Below are 11298 nucleotides of genomic sequence, written 5' to 3' on the forward strand. Positions count from 1 at the left end.
GTTCCCCCCATCATCTGTTTATTTTCTCAATTACACCGGGGTGAGTCTGTGTCAGCAGCTCTGTGTGACAGAACATCAAACAAACTGCTTTCTCTGCCTTCCATCCATAACTTCCCCCAACAGAGCCATTCATGCCGAGCGGCACCATCACCTGACCATTCGTCTTCAACTGTTAATCCACCGTGACAGTGTGACAAATGTGACACGGGATTACTTCACTAAGGCTGCGGTGCATTGTGGAGCTTGATCCTGCCAGAGATGATTCACCTGCTGCCGTGCCTTTTGTTTGACTGTGAGGCTGGTGGATGAACTCCGTCTCATCAAGGATTATTAGGGTTTGCAGAAAGACACCTAAATAAGCAACTGTGGGTTTGTCCTGCCACAATCTTAGACTTACACTGAGATCAGTAGTACAGCCTGACTTGTCTGACTGATCATGTAGGAACGATGTCGCTGCCTTCTGAGATCTAAGCAATAACTTTAGTGAGTATAATGTCATTGTAATTGATATTATCAAAGAGCAAAGCTACAAAAATGAAACTAACTTGTAACAAACAGTAGTTTTATTTTAACTAAAATATCATTAACATTTTTGTTGACCATTTTTAAGGCTATGCAGTTGTACATCTTTGGATGTAGTTTCTCTACGGTTGGTTTCTGTTCACCTCTGACCAACAAACCAAAATGAATTACCAGGTTACACAAATTAAGGCAGGCTTGACATTCACAATGATGAATCACAGTACTTAAGCATGTTTCAACACTCACACTAACATATCATATAGTGTATAACTGAATGAAAACCAGTGCACACCTAGAATAGTCAACAAAATACATTAACATTTTCACTCTCTGATGTAAAGTATATATTTACCGTCCACTTTATTAGGTACACCTGTTCAACACAAATAGCTAATTTGCCAATCACGTGGCAGCAACTCAATGCATTTAGGCATGTAGACATGATCAAGACGACCTGCTGACGTTCAAACAGCGCATCAGAATGGGGAAGAAAGGTGATTTAAGTGACTTTGAACGTGGCATGGTTGTTGGTGCCAGACTGGCTGGTCTGAGTAGTTCAGAAACTACTGATCTACTGGGATTTTCACGCACAACCATCTCTAGGGTTTACAGAGGATGGTCCGAAAAAGAGAATATACCCAGGAGACAGGATCCAACAAATCTGCAGCAACTGTGTGATGCTATCATGTCAATATGGACCAAAATCTCTGAGGAATGTTTCCAGCACCTTGTTGAATATATGCCACCAAGAATTAAGGCAGTTCTGAAGGCAAAAGGGGTCCAACCCGGTACTAGCAAGGTGTACCTAATAAAGCGACTAGTGAGAGTAAGTGCATGCAAAACTACTGGTGTAGCTCTTTAACTGGGCCTTTGTGTCTTGTATCTGCTGTGACAGTACTAGTGTTTTCACATTACTGGAATTTCTAACTTCAATACAATACTGTAAAATATAACAAGAATGTGCCATGACAACAAGTTTTCTTTTCTAGGTTAGTAGCAGAGAACAGCAGGATGACTGTAACAAACATTAACAATAAGAACAGAAAATGAGAAACTGTTTCAAATAATCAGAATCGGCCTGTATCGATAAATCATTATCTGATGTGTTCACTTGATGCAACACACAGTATAGACCCAGATATAGCTGGAGCTAATGATTATTCAGTGGTGATCAGTCTGACGATGATTTCTTTGGTCTATGAAATATCAAAAACTTTGTAGAGCTAACGATGACATTTTCAAATGTCTTGTTTTGTCTGACCAGAAATTCCATTTACTAATATATATACGCATGACAAGGACAAGCATCAAATGCTGCCATTTCCAGGAGCAAAGCGAATGTGTTGCATTTTTTCCCATTATATATTTGCCTAAAAAAAAATATCACAATAACAACCCCAGTCAATTATGAAACTAGTAATTACTTGGTTTGTTGATCAACTGATTGATTCATCAACTTATTGTTTCGGCTCTGGACTCAGGTTACTCACAGATTTTGACTAATCTGATTCAGAAGATGTTGACCACAGGAGCCACACTGGCTGACTGCTGCATTCTGCGTCTCGTCTTTTGTCTCTTTCAGTTACTGTTGCTGTGACAGAGTCCCCGTCTCTATAAGAAAATGTATTATCTAACAGGGAAATCCCCACATGTTTACTGAATTTAATTAGCCATGTGCATTGTTTCTCAGAATCATTCCCCTGTAGAATTTAGCAAGAGAGCGTGTTTGCTCTGCAAACTTTAAGCCTACACTTGGTGATTCTGATTGGTTTAACAAAACCGCTTTTTTTTCCCATCTCTTGCACAATAATAGCAGGCTATGAAAGACCTTTCCACTGCTTTGGCACAGTATAAACGTACCGTAGTGCAGAGAGATAGATTTGGCAGCGCTACACTAGAATATGACAAGCACACTGATTTTTATTAAAGTACAGTGGTAGCCTGTGTTCTGTCTAGACCAAGCAAGGAAAGTTGTCTGTAGGAATGCTCACGCAAATATTGACCTTCAATTAGGTGAAACAGACGCCCTCGCTTAGGGGCTGCAATATGGAAGCATCAGCAAAAACATCGTGCACATAAACAGTTGCAGAATATATATAAACACGCCGAGACATACCTACACAGTGTACACAAACACGTCTTGTGTAAATACACCTTCGTTTGCTGTGTGACATCAAATGGAAGATAACTGTGAAAACCCGAAGCCTTTAAAAGTTAGTTTTAACCTCAAACAGGATGTCAGTGCAGCATCAGCGACATCACAAAGCCACAACAAAAATGAACAGTTCTACTCCAATGCAACACATACACACACACACACACACACACACACACACACACACACACACACAGCAAAATCTGTGGAGTTTTTGTGCCCTTTAATGGGGTGAGGAGCAAATGACCTTCCCAAGTGATGGCAGTCGACCACACTCCTGCATAATTAACAGCATCTAAAATGAGGTGTTCTTATATGACCTTACCTGACAATGTCAGGGCACAGCTTGCCTACGGGGACTATGCGGTAAATAACAAACGCACATGCATGTGTGCCTCCCACAGCACACATTCACACCAACTTGTTGCAACTTGCAGATATTCTGTACATCAGATTATGGGATTATGGATCATACAGCAGAGTATGGCCCAGAGAATAAAAAGGAGCATGCCTCAGAGCTCCCCGCAAGCCAACACATCTCATAGCATGAAGGCACGCCAGGTAAGAGAGCGTTCCTCAAGGCTGAGCATGGTACACCGCAGACTGACAGCACCGTGAGAGAGACAAAACACATCTAGATTCCACTGAAGGCTGCTCCACAGATTTCACAGGGCTTTTAAAGAGTGTGACTAAAGGAGGGGGTCCAGGGTTAGTTCAACCGCTCTGCTTCAATGACAGTGACACGGCTGGGGAGGATTGTGCTGGAGCATCGCCTGCTGCCATGATTTGCTCGGCAGATCCGCAGCAGGGTTGGAAGGATTTTCCTCCCAAAGCCCTCTTACCCTCCCGCAGAGCAGAAATCCCCTCCAATTCTCACTCGCAGTTACAGCAGGGACGCCTTACACGCTTAGACAAAGGACTCCAGAGAAGGAGGAGAGAGGAGGAGAGACAAGGAGAGGCAAAGAAACGAGAGGAGAGGAGAGGAGATCAGAGGAAACAAGAGGAGACCAGTGGAAATAAATGAGAGGAGGGAGAGGAGGGAAGAGGAGATAAAAAAGAAATGAGATGAGAAAAAAAACAACAAAAGAGAACACGAAAAGAAAGGAGAGGAGAGACAAGAGGAAAGGAAAGGAGAGGAAAAGAAAGGAGAGGAGAGGAAATAAGAGGAAAGGAGAGGAGATCTGAGGAAACAAATGAGAGGAAGGACAGGAAGGACGAGGAGAGAAAAAGAATGAGATGAGAAAATCAAGAAGAAAAGAAAGGAAACAAAAGAAGAAAACACGAAAAGAAAGGAGAGGAGAGACAAGAGGACAGGAGAGGGAAACAGAGGAAACAAAAGGAAAAACTAGAAGACAGTAGACAAGAGGAAACAAAATGAAAAGGAACAAGAAGAGAGGAGAATAAAGGAGTGGACAAGAGGAAGGGAGAGGAGGAGAAAAAAGGAGAGGAGAGAAAACGAGGAAAAATGAGGAGAAGAAACACGAGGAAACGAGAAAAAGGAAACAAGAGGATGGGAAGAGGAAACAAAATAAAAAGGAATAAGAAGAGAGGAGAGGAAATGAGTGGAAAGGAGAGGAGAGGAAAGGAAACTAGAGGACAGGAGAGGAAAGGAGGAGAGAGGAAATGAGAAGAGGAGAACAAACTAGTGGATGGGATAAAAAACGGAAAAGAAATGAAAAGGAATGAGAAGAGAGGAGAGGAAAAGGACAGGAGAGGAAATGAGAAAAGAAAAGACGAGGAGAGGAAACTAGAGGACAGCAATGGGAAGGAGAGGAGAAGAGATTTGAGGAAAAGAGATGAAAGGACAGGAGAAGAAAAGAAGAGAGGAGAGGACAGGAGAGGAGAGGAAAAGAAACAAGTGGAGAAGAGAGGAAAGGAGAGGAGAGGAGAGGAGAGGAGAGGAGAGGAAAAGAATCGTCTCCAAAGAAAGGAAAAATAAAGACGGAAGCCTGTAAGGACAAAAATATCCTGTTCATTAGAAAAGTATATTTTACTGTCCCTGTTCTCTTCTCCTTCATCGTCTCTCACACATTTATACATTTTACACGTCGTCATGGCACCAAGTAAGGCAACAGTGGCCAAAATTTAACTGTGAAACACGTTTTGGAGGAAGTAAAGAGATAAACCCAAAGTTATTTTGGGAGTAGTTAGTTAATCAACACTGATCAGTGTGGTGAACAGACACCTGCAGACTGTGATCTGTGCAGATGCAGTGTGGGAGCTGAGGGGTGTGGTCACGGGGGGTATCATGGGACCCGGAGACGAGAAAGCAAGAGATTTGGAAGAGGCAGAGATATCTCGTTGCGAAATGTGATACCTCGCCTGCATCAACGATCAATAAACACACTGGGCGTGCATCTATGGCTGATCTTTCAAGGCAACACAGAATCCTGACGAGAGAGCTCACGCCCACCCTCCTGAGGGTGACGTTCGACTCCTTCATTCAAAACTGAATATCCAGCAATTGATAAGCTACGACGTGTGTTATCACTTTTTCCAGGCATGAACGTTACACAAGCGTCACCTATGAGTTCCCTGGCAGAGCCCTTTACAGACATACCTGTGGTGAGCAGCGCACAAGCTGACAATCACTGTTGCACAACACTGGCCACTGTGGAAAGTGAACACCTGCGCAAAAATGCCCTCAATGTTGATACAAGACAAAAACAGATTATAAGAGAACAATAGATAACGTAAATCTTGCCAGAATGATTCATTACGGCCTGGTGAAGAGTTAGAATGATGTAACAAACTATTTGGAGGGAGGACTGCCATCACAAACAGCAAACCCTTCGACATTCCACTGTGCCAAGGTAGCTAATGATTAACTCATACAAAGGGGAGTGTTTGAATGAATAACCCCTCCGCTGTACGCCCTCTCCCAGTCAAAACCTGCGCCATCTGTACATCATCGTCCACATATATCGTTACATAACCTCGGTTGGCACACATGGGAGCAGGGGCCGGGCAGGCACACTAACACACATATACAACACAGACTCCTGCTCTCTGGCAAACACAAGGAAATTCTATCTGCATTTGAAGGGGGCAGCCAACACACCGGCCTGGGCTAGGGGTTGAGCAGAGGCCAGACACTGATAAACAACCGCACGCCCTGACTCACACACACACACACACACACTGACCCAAATGGCACAAAAGCAGAACCACTGACGACAGTGAAGCCACCAGACGAAATCTATTCAGAACATATTACACTGAAGCTGAATCTGGTTTATTGCCAAGTAGGTTTTCACATACAAGAAATCTGCTTAGCTGTATTGATGCATACTGAAGCGTAATTGGGGATGGGGAGATGCTCCATCCTCTTTTTAAAATCCTGTTTGGCCCCTCTCCTTTCCCCAAATCTTCCAATTATTTTTAACAACAAAATTCATGCTTAATTCGCTATTGTTTGGACAGCTATTCTGGCAAAGAATGTGAACTTAGTTGCTGATTTTGCTCTAATATTCTCTGAAAAAAGCCGCAGAGGAGCATCATATTTAGCATGATTAGCACTACTCTGGCAGAATTTAGCATGATGACCATCTTAATTGTTCACTAGATTTTGTTTTGGTTACTGTTGTCTGGGAATGTATGAAGAAATGCAGGAAATGGGATTCAAGTCATACTTTTTTTTGAGGGGAAGCCTCCCAAAATCCCTCCTTTTATTGTGTTTCCCCAGCTTCTTAAACCAATGTCACACCCTTAGGTGCATGACATAAACATCCATTCATTCACTCATTGTCCATAACCACTTTTCCTGTTAAGGGTTGCGGGTGTGCTGTAGCCTTATTACCGCTGACATGGGTCAAGAGGCGGGGTACACATTGGACAGGTTGCCAGGCAATCACAGGGCGGACACATAGAGACAGACAATCATTCATGCTCATATTATGACGTAAACATAGTAAGAGAAAATTAAATTAAAGAATTAAAAAGCCACTGCAAAAATCAAGACACATACATATAGGATAGAATAAAGTTGTAAGAAAATAGTAACAATATATCTGAATTAACGTGAGAGAGCTGTGCAGTTTTTAGAAGTGGTAGTTAGTAATGTGCAGTCTGAAATCTGACTGCATGCTATAAAATTTTTAGGCTAGTGGGGCAATAGTGAAGTTGCCAGACTGGCACTCCTGGCCTCCATTTTGCATCCTGTGTATGTGTGTATGTGCTGTGTGTTTGTACAAATGTGTATCCAAAGTCTTGTTCCTGGTTCACTCCGGTCTGCCAGCACTACAGTGGCTCTATTCTTCTCTGGTGCTTCAGAGAACAGAATTAATGACCATCAGCAGGGACATGAAAAGGTTGTGTCCACCAGCCACCAGGATTTTACAGCCTTCACTGTGTGTGCGTGTTTATTTTTCTTGCAGGAGACTGATAACAATGACGTCCTTCTTGCATGCTCACTCAGAGAAAACAAAACTTAAAACATGCTCGCACATGCCATTTAATACTCGGTGTAATCTGCCATGCCAACAGTCATGCGTGAGGCAGAGCAGAGTGCCAACTGACACGCTTGTTGGCTTTTTTTTTATTTATTTTTTTTATTATGGGGTCACACCATCCGTGTCACACCTAAGAATTCCACTTTAAAGGTTCAGACTAAACTCTTAACTTGAAAGAAAAAAAAGCTGCAGATCATCCCCTGATCCTTTGCTCCGACGTGGCCCGGTTATCAGACCTTGTTATCTGCATGAGGTGTGTCTGAAGGTCTGAGCAGGAACTCCACATGACCCTCTCCCTGCCGATGGCATCTCATGCATTTAGATCAACACGCTGCCACCTGCAAGGCTGACTCAGTGTGTGAGAGATGGAGAAGTGGTGAGGGTATGCCGCGTGAGCGAAAGTACGGATTTACTGCATAAGGTGTTGAGTGGTTCTGTGTTAATTGGCAGAAAACTGCCCTTTTCCATGTGGCGCGTTGCTTGTGCCAGGGAGAGATATAGACAAACAAGCACACACATTCCTGCCTGCCTAACTGACTGAGGTCTTCAGTAATCAGTGTTAGTGCTGACAGAGAGTCATGTTGCGCTTTTATTGTACCTGAGCTAACTCACTGCGCAAGTCTGCAGCTACGATACTGAATACCAGAGCTTTCTGTAATGAATTGGCACCGCTAAACTGTTGAGTGGTTTGAAAACAGGTTGTACAGCTATAGGCTACAGATAACAGCACATTCACTTCCAGCTATAAAAAAGTAGTAATTATTCTTTACAAGGCACCTTCTAACATTTCAGCCAAGTTACAACGGTATAAAAACATCAAAGTAAGTCTGACTCGCAGCTTTTATCCCCATCCATGTTGAAACCATAAATGGCAGTAATCCCCAAAGCCCTTTTTTTTTCTTCTTCTTTTTTTTTTCAACGATCAAATGCTTCACGTTGTCAGACAATCTTGGAAATTTGCAAGGAAATAGAGTAGCGCTCTCTTCGGGTGCCTGCTGAGCTAGCGCCTTTCTTCAGCCAGCACCACAAGTGGTCTTGATCCAGGCCAGAGTGGAGCACTGTGTAAGGCTGCCACTTTGTGCTGATTCAATAAGAAATAATTGCATATTGGCCTCTCTCCACTCATCCCCCCGTCACCCACCATGCTTTGACACTTAACTGTATTTCTGTGCTGTAAGTTACAGCACAGACCCTGAGCTGAGGGAAGCACACTATTTTCTTTTACATCCACATTCCTTTAGATTGAATGGAGAGTTGCAATGAGGAGACATTCAACCTCCACTGATATATATTTAGAAAAAAAAAACATTTCTCAGCAGCACCTGGCTTTAGGGCAGACATCTGTGTAACCACTGTCATCTTCATCTGCAGAGAGCGACGCTCTTCAAGTGCTGTGCTTACCTCACTTCCTGTCAAACTGGTATTAGAGATGCAAAACGTGCAGTGGCTTTGCCTCATGTCAAACACATGGATGGATTACTGAACAGGCCTATGCTGCACAGGCCCAGGGGCCCAAAGTGTCAGGGCCTGCCCCTGGCTTTCACTGGTTAATGTCTTTCAAATGAACACACACTGACGAGTAGAAGACACACAAAAAGACCACAGGGAGATGCAAATAGACACAATATAACTGCAAAACAGCAACAACAAAAGATGCAAAACCACTACAAAGTCTATGCATCTTGCTCCTGTGTAGGAGAGGTGGTGGGGCCTTTTGCACATCTGTGCCCAGGGGGTCCATTGTCTCATAATCTGCCCATGATCAAGCATCTTATTTTCTGAATTCTTCTTCTGATGTAATATTAATATGTTCTATCAATAGACTCACACAGGTCATGCTTATGAGCTCATGGTACTGACACTTAGAGTTCATAGATAGATAGATAGATAGATCAACATGTAGATACATGGTTTAACTTTGTAGCCAAGGGAAACTATTTAGCATAATAAACATGTCAGACAACAGTCACACAGTCATTCGTGTGTCTGTATGCAAATCCCCTCCTAACACAACACTGTCATTACCTAGCTGTGTAGCCTAAAGGTGAACCCTGCGTGGAAAAGTGTGGCAATATAACAGTCAGCTGAACTTGAGGCAGAGTTTCTGGCTGAACAGGCGCACAAAATAAACCTGTTTTGGTCAACTTCACCCATCTATCACATAACAGCGGAGTACACAAAAGCATGATGTCATCCCCTAAAAATCTGGCAAGTGTAGGTGTAACCCATTACAAATAAGTTCACAGGCCCGGATCGGGAGTTAGATTGTGAGCGCAGGCTGCGTGTGTCAGTGCCGCACTGTTGCTCTCCTCAGCCGGTTTGTTATTAAGGGCAAACGGGGTGAATGAAGGGACGTGATGGAGCATATGCTGTCAGCTGTATGTGCAGCGCCCCCGCCGCCGCGCGCACCGTAGACTCTCCAAAAATCCCTCTGAACTGCCTGCTGCATTCAGCTCATCTTCGCTTCTTATTCCTCCACATCACACATCATTATAACACATAACGAGGCAACTTCATGACACACTCTTTACTGTGAGAACACGGGTGGGATCCCGGCGCTCAACTTCACACCACATCACTCCTCAACGTGACAACCGCTGCAACACAGCGGAAACTAAGTCATAAACAGGCAGTAATATTACGGTTAATATTTACCAGCTTGCTACAGTACGGGCGCTGCAGCCATTTATCCCGTAGTGAAAGGGCCAGAAGTCCGCATTTCCTGGATTGCGATGCTGGATAGAGCTGCTCTCCGTGCCCGCGTTTGTGGGGAGGGACAGCCGGAGGGGCTCGGGGTGCTTCCCACTGTTGTGTCAGACCGGACGGCGATGCCACATTCAGCTGATCGCCACAACAAAACAACATCTCGCCCTACGCAAAACACACTCAGCGGCTCCGCACCACCCCGCACGGCAGGTCCGGTGGGCACCGCCCCCCTCTCAGCCTCCACCAGTGAGCTGGCGCGTCGGGCCCGCCTCATGAATAATCATGAGGTGCTGGAGGCGCCCATTGGCTGCGAAGAGAAGTTCCTGGTTAATGCTACTAATCCTAATTAGCCAGGCAACCTCATGCTTAAACCGGAGAGACTGATTGGGGTAATCACGCACCCTCTGATCAGAGCTGGTTTACTTCAGATTGCTCTCTGACTCTGCAGCAACATTTCATCCCCACACACACACACACACACACACACACACACACACACACACACACACCTTCCTGCTACACCGCAAGAATAAATAGCCCACCTTAAGTGATGCTGACATGGCATCACACACAAGAGAGATATAATGGAGGTCAGGATCTGAGGCCGCAAATCAATTAACTTCTCCTGGATGACTGTGTGAACTGTTGAAGGGTCACAGGCAGTGTTTTGCAATCCTTTGCACACAGCTCTGAGTGAATTTCCTGCTGATCTGACGACCCTGTCTGTCTGACCTCCTCATACCTGAGGGACCAAGAGTGGGGGGTGGGTGATGCGGGTCAGATACAGTAAAGGTCACAGAGAGAAGCAGCACTGGCAGCTGTGACTGCTGCATGAATCGGTAGCCTTAAGATCAAATGGCGCTCTAAAGGCCAGTGGACATCAGAGCTCACAGGTGGTGGTGGTGACTGGCAGCACACCTCATCCTTTCACCTGGGTCACATCACTGTCATGGTGCACAGAGAGTCAATGGAGGAATAAAGCTACTTTAAATAACAAAAAGACAATAATTATGATGTCCAGCTAAGGACAAACTGTTGTATGTGAGCATACAGTTAGTCTCATATTTTCATAGCTGCCTGTGCATCTGCATCCAGTCTTTGTTCCCGGTGTGGAGAACAGCTCCGCAGCAAAAAGGGAAAGGGAAGGAAGGGAAAGTGGGAGGGAGGGAATGTGTGGAGAGGTGTAGAAAAATAGGAGAGGAGAGCAAAAGAAAGACAGTGGGAAGAAGTGAGAGACAGAGCAGGAGACGGTGGAAGGAGTGCAGGGACACGCTGTGGTGTGAGCGCTCCGTACTGCTACAATATGACTCTGACAGGCTTATGTAACCAGACTGGCCTGGCATTTGGCTCACAGCAGACGCCGGCTGCACTGACTGTTATATAACTGCATTAGCTGCTCCTCTGAGCCGGGGGAGAGCATGCGCACAGGAGAGCCCTACACACACACACACACACACACACACA

The 11298-nt window shown here is 44.6% G+C and overlaps 1 protein-coding gene across 2 annotated transcripts in view; it reads right to left on the reverse strand.

Annotated features, from left to right (window-relative positions):
* The window catches only part of LOC126391617 (transcription factor HIVEP3), a 55358-nt gene extending 45318 nt beyond the window's left edge, over positions 1-10040 (reverse strand). For both annotated transcript variants that reach the window (XM_050046496.1, XM_050046495.1), the window contains exon 1: positions 9784-10040. The gene's annotated coding sequence lies outside the window, so the exon portion shown is untranslated. The remainder of the gene's footprint in view (positions 1-9783) is intronic.
* Positions 10041-11298: the final 1258 nt, after the last annotated feature.

This window comes from Epinephelus moara, chromosome 6 (assembly GCF_006386435.1).
Source record: "Epinephelus moara isolate mb chromosome 6, YSFRI_EMoa_1.0, whole genome shotgun sequence".
NCBI classification, from domain to species: domain Eukaryota; kingdom Metazoa; phylum Chordata; class Actinopteri; order Perciformes; family Serranidae; genus Epinephelus; species Epinephelus moara.